Raw genomic sequence first — 12,098 nt, 5'->3', positions numbered from 1 at the left:
GACTCCCCTTCGCCGAAGCTAGGGGGAGTCCCGTCTACCCTGGGTTCTGACAAAGCTTCCCCCAGGGCGTGTCATGGCCTGCGAGTCCAGCCAAAAGACCGTGACCCCATCCAGGGTGCTCAAACCAGACACAAAAAAGGTGCTGGAGTGGGCGGTGCAAGGCCATTGGTTGCCTTTTGCAAGGCTCTGGTTGGCAGCCAGAAAAAGAAAAGACTTCCCGCCCACCTAATGGCAAGGGCAAAGGAAGTGAAGCTTGATTAAGCATGGGTGCATGTGCATCTCCCCCGACTCAAAATGCAAGTCAGGGGCCACCCTCATGGGAGCACAGCGGCCCAGCTTTCATTAAGCTTCTGCTTGTCAGCCTAGTCCAGAGGACCAATGGTTTCTCCGTTCTTCAGATAGGATCATTAGAACAGATACTCCTCTTTGGTCTTGCCAGCCAGAGGACCAAGTGGTTCCAAAGGTACTACACTTGATCTTAGCCAAAAGGCCGAGAAGCGATGGAAGATACTGCAGCTCATAGTACAAAGTTGATCCAGGGACTATTCCGATTGCGATTTTGGAGTCAGGAAGGAATAATTTCCCCCTCTGAGGCAAATTGGTGAGGCTTCAGATGGGTTTTTTTTTTACCTTCCTCTGGATCAACTGGCAGTTAGGCAGATATTAAAAAAAAAAAAAAAGTTGAACTTGATGGACGTGTGTCTTTTTTCAACCTTATTTACTATGTTGGCCTGTAATATAAGCTGATGCTACGGGGCTGATTCTGAGGAAAGTTGCACTGGTTTCTGTGCTGCAGTGTAGTAATTATCCATATTAATTGCTAATCAGTCTTATACTGTGACATTTCTATTGGAATCCACGAAGCTGCTTTATTTGAGGTGGATGGACAAATGTAGCAGTGCATGTTTAAGTGCTGCAGGTCAAAAATAATATTTCTTTCCTAACTTCTGAGCTGGAATGCAGGAACACAAGAGGATGATGGGAGGAACTGACATCATACATGAGGAAGGAATAGGAAGAGAGTTTTACAAACAAGGAAATACAGAGCCTGCCGTATAGCTTTGGCCACTAAGTGACAGTGTAATAATGGGTAAGCATATACATTTTAACATAACAACTTTTAACTACTGAGACAGCCCACTCCCAGTCTGGTAGCTTTAGATACCACTATATTATTTTAAACTTAAGCAATTTTGCTTGAAGATCTTGAGATCTGAAAAACAAGAAGAAAAAAAGATGCAATGCAATAAACACGGCATTGTAAAATAATCTAATGTCCTCAGTAGGTAGGTGGAAAACAGTGGGAGTTTCAAGTGCTGATGAAGCAAATAAGAGTTCAATCCCAAAAGTGTAAAATCAGTGATGAGTGATGGGCTGATTGAAAGTCTTCATGGCACTATCCTTAGCAATTCTCACTTCCACTTTATATACCATACTATACTCACTAGGAAGGCACTTTTTTGCTAAGTTTCATTGACCAATCAATCCGCTGGGCTTGTCTTTTAATAGGACACGGTCTCCTATCTGTAGATTAGGAGTCAGTCTTTGCCACTTTCTGCATCCTTGCAAAAGAACATGGTACTCCTTCTTCCATCTGTTCCAGAAACAGTTTGCCAGGTGCTGCACATGCTTACACTGACTTTGGTAGAGGTTCCCTGCCGCAAAGTCACCAGGGGCATACAGAACAGGGGCATTCCCAATTTTCTGGGTGAGAAGAGTAGCTAGGGTGAGGATGACTGGAGATTCTGGGTCTGGAACCAGAGACTTTGAGTTGATTATGGCAGACACTTCAGCAAGGAATGTAGTAAGGATCTCATGAGTAGAATTTGTAGTCCAGCAAATAGAGTCCAGTATTCTACGTGTGATGCCTATCATATTTACATAGTTAAACCGGGTTGAAAAAAGACAAAGTACATCAAGTTCAACCCCTCCAAATGAAAACCTAGCATCCATACGCACACCTCTCTCTACTTTCACATAAATTATATATACATATCAATACTAACTATAGAGTTTAGTACCACAATAGCCTTTGATATTATGTCTGTCCAAGAAATCATCCAAGCAAATCTTAAAGGCATTAACAGAATCAGCTATCACAACATCACCCAACAGTGCATTCCACAACCTCACTGTCCTCACCGTGAAGAACCACCTTCGTTGCTTCAAATGAAAGTTATTTTCTTCTAGTCTGAAGGGCTGGCCTCTTTGAGGTGAGGTGATCCTCTTTATGGGTAAAACGGTCCCCTACTATTTTTCTTTAATGTCCTCTAATGTACTTTTAAAGTGTAATCATGTCCTCTCGTAAGCGCCTTTTTTCCAGAGAAAACAACCCCAAACTTGACAGTCTACACTCATAATTTAAGTCTTCCATCCCTCTTAAGGACTGGAGTCAAAAACTGCACTGCATGCTTCAGGTGAGGCCTTGCCAGGGACCTATAAAGAGGCATAATTATGTTTCCATCCCTTGAGTTAATGCCCTTTTTAATGCAACATAGAACTTTATTTGCTTTAGCAGCCACAGAATGACACTGCCCAGAATTAGACAACTTGTTATCTACAAAAAAACCTAGATCCTTCTCATTTAAGGAAACTCCCAACATGCTGCCATTTAGTGTATAACTTGCATCTATATTATTTTTGCCAAAGTGCATAAACTTGCATTTATCAACTTTGAACCTCATTTCCAGTTTGCTGCCCAGTTTCCCAACTTAGACAAATCACTCTGCAAAGTGGCAGCATCCTGCATGGAACCTATAGTTCTGCACAACCTCAAGGTCATTAATAAAGAAGTTGAAAAGCAAGGCATCTAGAACAGAGCCCTGTGGTACTCATAGTTACATAGACAAATCACTCTGCAAAGTGGCAGCATCCTGCATGGAACCTATAGTTCTGCACAACCTCAAGGTCATTAATAAAGAAGTTGAAAAGCAAGGCATCTAGAACAGAGCCCTGTGGTACTCATAGTTACATAGTTAAATCGGGTTGAAAAAAAAAGTCAAAGTCCATCAAGTTCAACCCCTCCAAATGAAAACCCAATATCGATACACACACCCCTCCATACTTTCACATAAATTATATATACCCATATCTATACTAACTATAGAGTATAGTATCACAATAGCCTTTGATATTATGTCTGTCCAAGAAATCATCCAAGCCACTCTTAAAGGCATTAACAGAATCAACCATAACAACATCACCCTGCAGTGCATTCCACAACCTCACTGTCCTCGTTGCTTCAAATGAAAATGAAAGCTCTTTTCTTCTAGTCTGAAGGGGTGGCCTCTGGTATGGTGATCCTCTTTATGGGTAAAAAGGCCCCCTGCTATTTGTCTATAATGTCCTCTACTGTACTTATAAAGTGTAATCATGTCCCCTCGCAAGTGCCTTTTTTCCAGAGAAAACAACCCCAACCTTGACAGTCTACCCTCATAATTTAAGTCCTCCATCCCACTAACCAGTTTAGTTGCACGTCTCTGCACTCTCTCTTAAGAAATATAGTCCAAAACTGCTCTGCATACTCCAGATGAGGCTTTACCAGGGACCCATAAAGTGTCAATTATGTTTTCATTCCTTGAGTTAATGCCCTTTTTTTATGCAAGACAGAACTTTATTTGCTTTAGTAGCCACAGAATGACACTGCCCAGAATTAGACAACTTGTTATCTACAAAAACCCCTAGATCCTTCTCATTTAAGGAAACTCCCAACACACTGCCATTTAGTGTATAACGTGCATTTATATTATTTTTGCCAAAGTGCATAACCTTGCTCCACTAACAACACTGGTCCAATCAGAAAATGTTCCATTTACCACTACTCTTTGTAGTCTATCTTTTAGCCAGTTCTCTATCCAGGTACAAATTCTATGTTTGAAGCCAGCATTCCTTAATTTAACCAGTAACCTTCTGTGTGGCACTGTATCAAATGCTTTAGCAAAGTCTAAGTAAAGCTGGCCACAGACACAAAGATCCGATCGTATGAATCAACGTTCGTTTGGACTTTCCCATTGAGATCAAAGTCTTACCATTCAGATCAAATAAAGTAGTTAAAGAACAGATCAGCCAATGTTCTGCCCCTGACAGCAATCGTAAGATAGTTATGTCGGACAAAGCTAGTCTCCCTCTGAAAATCGATCGGCAATACACACAGAGATATTATCGGCAGCCTGTCCGATCGACCGAACTACCGATCTCCACCGGACGAATAATGTCGGGACTCTCCACACTCTCCCCCAGCTTTAATCACATCCACTGCCATCCCAGAATTGAGGTCCCTGCTTTCCTTCCCATAAAAAGACCTCCTTGTACCTTATAAATTATTCAACTGTCACAGCTAACTTGAATGCCTTAAAAGCACATCTTTTCTTACCCACCTCAATACCAACACTTCTATTGGACCAAAAAGGTTTTGCTTTGCAACAACGTTCCTAGCTTACAAGGGGAATATACTGACATGTATATTTATTATGCAGCATTTTAAAGACTTCCCATTTTTGTTCTATGTTTAACCCTGTGAAAAGCATTTCCCACTTAATATGTTGCAGAGATGCACTTATACTGTCAAAGTTTGCACGTCTGAAACTTAGTGTTTTAGTTACTCCGTTATAGAATTGCCTCTGCATCAGAATCTCAAAGAGAGACCATGTTATGATCACTGTTCCCTAAATGCTCACCCACACAAATGCTAGAGATGAGTTCAGTATTAGGTATTACAAGGTCCACAAGAGAGTTATTCCTAGTAGGTTCTTGAACGAGCTTGAATAAGCATATTTACAAAACTACTGCCTTTTTTTGTCTTGGCAACCCCATTACCGCAGTCAATGTCTGGATAATAGAAGTCACCCATAGTAATAACTTGACCTAGTTGTGAAGCCGCTTCTATTTGTAAGAGTAGCTGGGTTTCATCACTTATACGAAGTGGTTTAGACATACACCAGGGCTGTCCAACTGACCCCGCCTCATGTGGCCCTCCACATCAAAGTCTACCTGCTGTGTCTTCTTACCAAATGTAAACTTTAAAAGGTATCACTACAGAGATTTACTGGCCCCTGCATTGTCTAAACCTCAAATTCAGACTAATCCCCTGTATTGTTCACACCTGTGATCCCCCTGTATTGTTCACACTTGTGACACCTCTATTGTTCACTCCCCTAAAATTCTGTACTGTTCTACCTGAGACCCAGACTGAAACTGCCTACATTGTTCTTCTGTTCACACTTTATACAAATGCTAATGGACCACCAGCACTGTGTCACTGTATGTAGTACATATCAGACTGGTCCTAATTCCTGTCTCCTGCTCTGTTCTGCCTTCCCTATGCTCCCTGTGTGTGTCATAATTTGGTATTTGTTCTGGGGGCATGTTAGCATTTGAAAATTATTGTTAGTGGCCCCTAAAGTGTTTAATCATATGATGGGGTACTGTATTATACACAGGAGAGGAGGAGGCATATGGATTTATGGGTATGTCTTATATGATTTAACTGTTTTCACATATGAGTGACATCCTTGCCAGGGCAGGCACAAGGTAGTTTGGCACCCCAGGCAAGAGCTTCACTCAGTGCCCCCTGTCCTGCATTACCATTTCCCTCCTTACCTTGGAGGGAGAGCAGCCAAAAATAAATCTGATCACATCATATTGCCCCAAGTACCTGTGCCAGCACCCTGCCCAGCAGCAACAGCAAACATATGGGCCCCAAATCTGTACCTGGCTGTGCCAGCAGGAAGCTTCACACTTTACAGTAATAGAAAGAATGTCTTCCGTTCAGTGCAACTGTGCAAGGCTGAGAGCAGCAAGAGCCACACCAAGCAGGCTCCTAGCTCTCTGTCATCCAACACATCAGTGATGTCATTGACGCGTTTATGCACGTCACGGTGCACCGCACAGAAGGAGCTATTACTTGCCGGCAAGAGGGAGAAGGGGAAGGAGATGGATTCCACCCAACTAGGTGACCATGATTATTGAAACAAATTATTAAATAAACGCTTGAAAAGTGCGCCCCTCAATTATGGCATCCTAGACAGTCTACCCCTAGTTCCAGCCCTGATCCCTGCAGTGAGCACCAACCATTTGGTTTTTTGGTGTGCTATTAATGTGGACATGGTCTTGCGGTAACATGGGTGTGGTTTAAAGTGGGTGTGGTCTAAAAACAGGGAGTGGCTGACACTGGCTTCCGTTATCGGCCCTCCACCATGTAGATTGGAAAAATTCCGGCCCTCTGTACCATAGAAGTTGGACAGCACTGGCATACACCAATGATAATTTTCTTTGTAACCTTTCGCGCAGTCAAAATCTCTACCCAGAGAGATTCCATTTCCTCACCAGTGCCAGCTGGTGCATGGCTTTACCATTCTCTCCCAAGATCCACCCAGGTGTGAAGAATGAGGAGGATCGAAAATCCAAATGCAACTATTATTGGCTAAGTAGTCTTTTACAGGCTTAATGTCAAACTGCAACTCTCTGCAGGCTCCAGTGAAGTTAGTTTCACAGTCTGATCTCAAATGTAAGTCTCTAAATTCTGTGTCATGATCATCAGACTGGAAGGCTTTCATTACAGCAGTACTGAGCAATCTTGTGGAGTCTGAGGTTAGCTTCAGAAAGCATACATTGTGCATCAATGGCCTCTTCATCTGTAGATAAAGATCTTAGGCCGTCATCCACAAAGAAATCTCTTTCTAAAAAGTGTCATGTGTTGCAACAGCAGATGATTGACTGTTACCAAACACATGCATTTTCAAGCGATATTCTATTACTTCACTGTTGATGTCATTGTTGTGGTGACAGAGGAATCTGAGAAAATGTCCGTTGGATATTGTCTGTTATAGCGACTGGCTCCCTTCTGAACCTCATAAGTACTCCAACAAAGTTGTCAGTAGGGATGTAGCGAACTGTTCGCCTGCGAACTAGTTCGCGCGAACTTCGACCGTTCGCGTCCGCCGAATGTTCGCGAACGTTTGGGAACGTTCGCATTTTGAGTTTGCGTTCGATCGTTCGACCATTCGACCATTCAAATTCCTTCAACCGCTAAAAATCGAACGATTTCCATTCGTTCGAACGATTGTAAGCATTCGATCGAATGAAAAGCATTCGATTGAATGGCTTCGATCGTTCGATTCGAATGAAAATCCTTCGATCGAACGATTAAAATCCTTCGATCGTTCGAATCGAACGATTTTAGCGGGTGTTCGAAGTTCGCGAACTGTTCGCGAACGTTCGCATTTTTTGCCGGTGTTCGCGAACGGCGTTCGCGAACACCAAATTGGCAGTTCGCTACATCCCTAGTTGTCAGTTAGGTTGGGACCAGTGAGAAGAACATCACTGAGAGACATACCTTGATACTTGGCACCTGAGTCAAATACCACCCTGATTTGTTTTGGTTTGCATGGGTGATACACACATCATTCATCATGTTGGTGGGGCTGGTTCAGCATGATCATTATCAAATATTTTCTTCATAAAAGCAATAAAATGATCTTTCATTTCAGGTTTGCTTTTAAAGGAATTGTTCAGTGTAAAAATAAAAACTGGCTAAATAGATAGGCTGTTCAAAATAAAAAATGTTTCTAATAAAGTTAGTTAGGCAAACATGTAATTTATAAAGGCTGCAGTGACTGGATGTGTCAGAACACTACTTCCAGCTTTTCAGCTCTCTTGGTTTACACTGACTAGTTACCCTGGTTACCGGGCAGTAACCAATCAGAGACTCGAGGGGGGGCCACATGGGTCATATCTGTTGCTTTTGAATCTGAGCTGAATACTAAGGATCAATTGCAAACTCACTGAACAAATAAGACCCATGTGGCCCCCCTTCAAGTCGCTGACTAGCTCAGAGTTATAGAGCTGAAAAGCAGGAAGTAGTGTTCTGGCTATTATATTAGACATCCAATCACTCCAGCTTTTATATATTACATTTTTGGCTAACTAACTATATTAGAAACATGTTTTATTTTGCACAGCCTATCTATTTACCCAGTTTTTATTTTCACACTGAACTGTTCCTTTGAGGGTTCTCTGCAGTGAGGCAAATCTGGACATGAATTGCTCACGATTGTTTTGAAGTTTGGTTCTTGTAGAACGGAATGGAGTCTGAAGTGAGTTGCGCGTCCACTTCTCAATACATGAGTTTTAAAGGAGCCAACTTCAGATGGTCTGTGCATTTTGTCTAGGCACACATGACCCACTATTACCCAACCTAAGTCAAGTCTTTGTGCATAGGGTGCATCATGAGGGCAATTGCACTGTTGGCGTACCTTATGGACTTTGAGAATGTCTCTAGCCAACAAGAGCAGGATTTCAGCATCCTTTTCAATGGCAGGAATCAAGGTGACAAAGGAGAACCAACCCCTTTTTATTAAAATCCCCTACCCCTCTACCCTACATAGTCCCCCCTTCTTACTCCCCCGCCCTAACTCTTTACTTACATCTTGTTGCAGATTCAGGGCATCAGAGTTCATGGACACCCATCTTCTTTTCTTCGGTAATCTTCAGGAAGAGAGCAGTGTGTCGGCGTATGCACAGTTGGAACAATCTGCCAGTCCCGAACAACTGCACATGGAAATTGCTGAAGCGCCGGTAGAAGATTACCGAAGAGAAGAAGATGACGTCCGTGAACTCCAATGACCTGAATCTGCAATGATGGCTAAGTAAAGAGTTAGGGGCATTTACCCAGGCTAACACCTAGGCTGGGGGGGGGAGCATGGAGGGGTTTTTATGTAGGGTAGATGAGTAGGGGATTTTAATAAAAAGGGTTTGGTTCCCCTTTAACTGAGTTTGGTGGTATGCAGCTTCTGGTGTGGCAATCTTGACCCTTTTATTAGGTATCTCATCACATTCAATTAGTGTAGGTAAAGGCAGACGAATGCCTCTATATGACTGGCACAAGTATTGAGGGTATATGGTTCTGCATCTCCTTTGATGTCAAAAGAACTGTGGTCTTGCCAGAGATCTGTTGATTTGGTCATCAAGCATAGCATAAGTCTTTATTGCTTTTTCTGGTTGACCTTCAGGATATACCTGGAATGAGCATAACTTGGCACAACACTTGGGACTATAGCCTTCTCTACAGACTTCAGTACATGAAGTTGAAATCTTTGTTGAAACTGGAACACAAACTTTTTCCTCCCTGCCATGATTTCAGACGGGGTTTGGAAACTGTGGAATGTCAGGAAGAGGAGTTGGATGCATTGCTGCAATATGTGTGTCACTGTTGCACTCTGTACACTTAATAGTCCTTAGACAAATGGTCTGAGGAGGCACAACACTTATAGCAAATCTTAGATACAAAAAACAAAACTCCACAATACATGTGCCCAAAACGATCTAATGGTAATATAAGTAATTACACATCAAAATAAAATAAAAAGCGATTTTTATTCACCACCATGCCATATTAGTCAAATTAAAACCATTTAAAAACAAGCAGAGCTGCATGTGAGAAAGGAGGGGATAACTTCTATATGGATATTTAACCCCATTAGCTGATTATGTTAATCAGGTATGGGACAATGTGCATGCCAGTGTGTAAGAAAAATATGAATCCATTAGTATGAGAAGACCCATTGAAGGATTTTGAAAATAATAAATGCAAAGTTACAACTGTGATCGCCTATGATTATTTTGTGTTCAGTTGGATAAATCCTTGCTGGTCCAAATGGAGGGAGAAATCCCAAAATCAAAGCGCAAAATAGCGTGCACACATACCCCAAAATAACGCAATGATTTGAAAAGGGGTTACAAATGATTGTTTGGATATTCTTTGCCTTGGGCCAATGTAAAATGTAAATAAAATGGCTCCAATACTGGGAGTTAATAAATTCTGTTCGTGCTGGAGTCTGTATGATCCTAAGAATGCTCTACCTACAGCTTCATTGCACATTAATAAATAGTCCAAATGGCCAAAATTAGCGATGTAGCAATCACAACAGGTACTCCAAAGTTCAGTCAGAATGTAGGTGGTATATCCCAAAAGCTGCTCTCTGTTGCAGTCATATAACACTCAAACATGAGGTAAAAGGTTTATACCGACCGAGTGCTGAGTTGCGCTCTCAAATGCTGAAAGGGTTGGTTAGATTGGGCGCATATCATTGCTGCCACAGAACTCCATTTCGCACGCCAGAAATATCCAGGAAAGGGACTCCTCCGTATGTCAGACGCAGCGCTGAGCCTCGACAGCCGTTGCGCCACAACCCGTGGCTTTGTCAAGGGATAGCAAATCCCAAACTTCTGGAGAAGCTCCTTGATCTCCTGTAAAGACTTTGCTCTGAACCCATGACATTTCTTAAGTGGGTGTGGTTTCTTGTGAATTGGACACTGGCAGTTGGGAGCTTCGGTTTTCCCACCAGAAGAAGTTTTGTCAGCTGAAGAAGTTGTAGCAGGAGGGATGTCTGTCTTTCTAATAGACACGGTTCCTCTCAAGTCTCTGTGTTTATTACCTGCATTGTCATGTCTTGAAGATGATGAAGCAGGAAGGTTGGGCTCACTAAAATTGATCATTCTTGAACCAGGCAGGGAGTCAGGCCTAAGCAGATTGTGGTTGTAGGGGACTCAATTATTAGGAAAGTGGATAGGGTAATTTGTCGTCCGGATAGCTACAACCGAACAGTTTGCTGTCTACCTGGTGCCAGGGTTCGGCATGTGGTTGATCGGATAGACAAATTATTGGGTGGGGCTGGGCACGACCCAGCTGTCTTAGTGCATATCGGTACTAATGACAAAATAAATGGTAGATGGAAGACCTTAAAGAATGATTTCAGGGATCTAGGCTCTAAGATCAAGGAAAGGTCTTCCAATGTAATCTTTTCTGAAATTTTGCCTGTGCCACGTGCAAGTTTAGGAAAACAGTGGGAGTTTAGGGAGCTTAATGCGTGGCTCAAGTCTTGGTGCAGGAAGGAAGGGTTTGGGTTCCTAGAGCACTGGGCTGACTTTTCGTTGGGGTACAACCTATACAGCCGTGACGGTTTGCACCTCAATGGAAGGGGGTCCGCGGTGCTAGGGGAAAGAATGGCTAAGAGGTTGGAGGAGTGTTTAAACTAGGCAAGGGGGGGTGGGTGAGAGAAAGGATTATGGGGAAGCTAGTGTAGACGGGGCAGTGGGGTTAGTAAGGGGTCATGGGGGAGGAGTGAGGGGGGCATCCAGTTTACCAGCTAAGGAGGTCCCTCTGTTACAAGGAAAACAGAATAATACTAACTTAACGTATAATTCTTCACTAAGTAATGACATTTCAAAAGTAAAAGTAGTAACCTCCGCTGTATGCTGGCAAATGCACAGAGTTTGTCAGGTAAAATGGGAGACCTAGAATTAATTGCATGCTCTAAAAATTATGATATAATTGGTATCACTGAGACCTGGTGGGATGAAACATGTGACTGGATTGTGAATTTAAATGGTTACACCCTTTTTAGGAGGGACAGAGGGATTAAAAAGGGTGGAGGAGTGTGTTTGTATGTAAAGCCTGAATTAAAGCCATGCGCTAAAGAAATAAAAATAGCTGGCACTGGTGAGGGTGTAGAATCACTCTGGGTAGAGATTTCGACTGGGCAAAAGGTATCAAAAAGAATTATCATTGGTGTATGCTATAAACCACCTCGTATAAGTGTGGAGTATGAAGCCCAGCTACTCTTGCAGATACAAGCGGCTTCACAGCTGGGTCAAGTTGTTGCTATGGGTGACTTCAATTATCCAGACATTGACTGGGGTAATGGGGTTGCTAAGACAGAAAAAGCTAGTAGGTTTGTAAATATGCTGAATGACAACTTTTTATTCCAGCTCGTTCAAGAACCTACTAGGAATAACTCTCTTTTGGACCTTGTAATAACTAACAATACTGAACTCATCTCTAACATTTGTGTGGGTGAGCATTTAGGGAATAGTGATCATAACATGGTCTCCTTTGAGATTCTGTTGCAGAAGCAATTCTATAAGGGAGTAACTAAAACACAAAATTTCAGACGTGCAAACTTTGACAGTATAAGGGCATCTCTGCAACATATTAAGTGGGAAATGCTTTTCACAGGGTTAAACACAGAACAAAAATGGGAAGTCTTTAAAATGCTGCTTAATAAATATACTTGTCAGTATATTCCACTTGTAAGCAAGGA

At 42.3% G+C, this 12,098-nt stretch overlaps 1 pseudogene; it reads right to left on the bottom strand.

Moving 5' to 3' along the window:
• Positions 1 to 377: 377 nt before the first annotated feature.
• On the bottom strand, positions 378 to 502 carry LOC121399242 (annotated as a pseudogene).
• Between the last annotated feature and the right edge of the window lie 11,596 nt (positions 503 to 12,098).

Source organism: Xenopus laevis, chromosome 9_10S (genome assembly GCF_017654675.1).
Source record: "Xenopus laevis strain J_2021 chromosome 9_10S, Xenopus_laevis_v10.1, whole genome shotgun sequence".
NCBI classification, from domain to species: Eukaryota; Metazoa; Chordata; class Amphibia; order Anura; family Pipidae; genus Xenopus; species Xenopus laevis.
The sequence above is the reverse complement of the archived record's forward strand: the minus strand, read 5'-3'. Positions and strand labels throughout refer to the sequence as shown.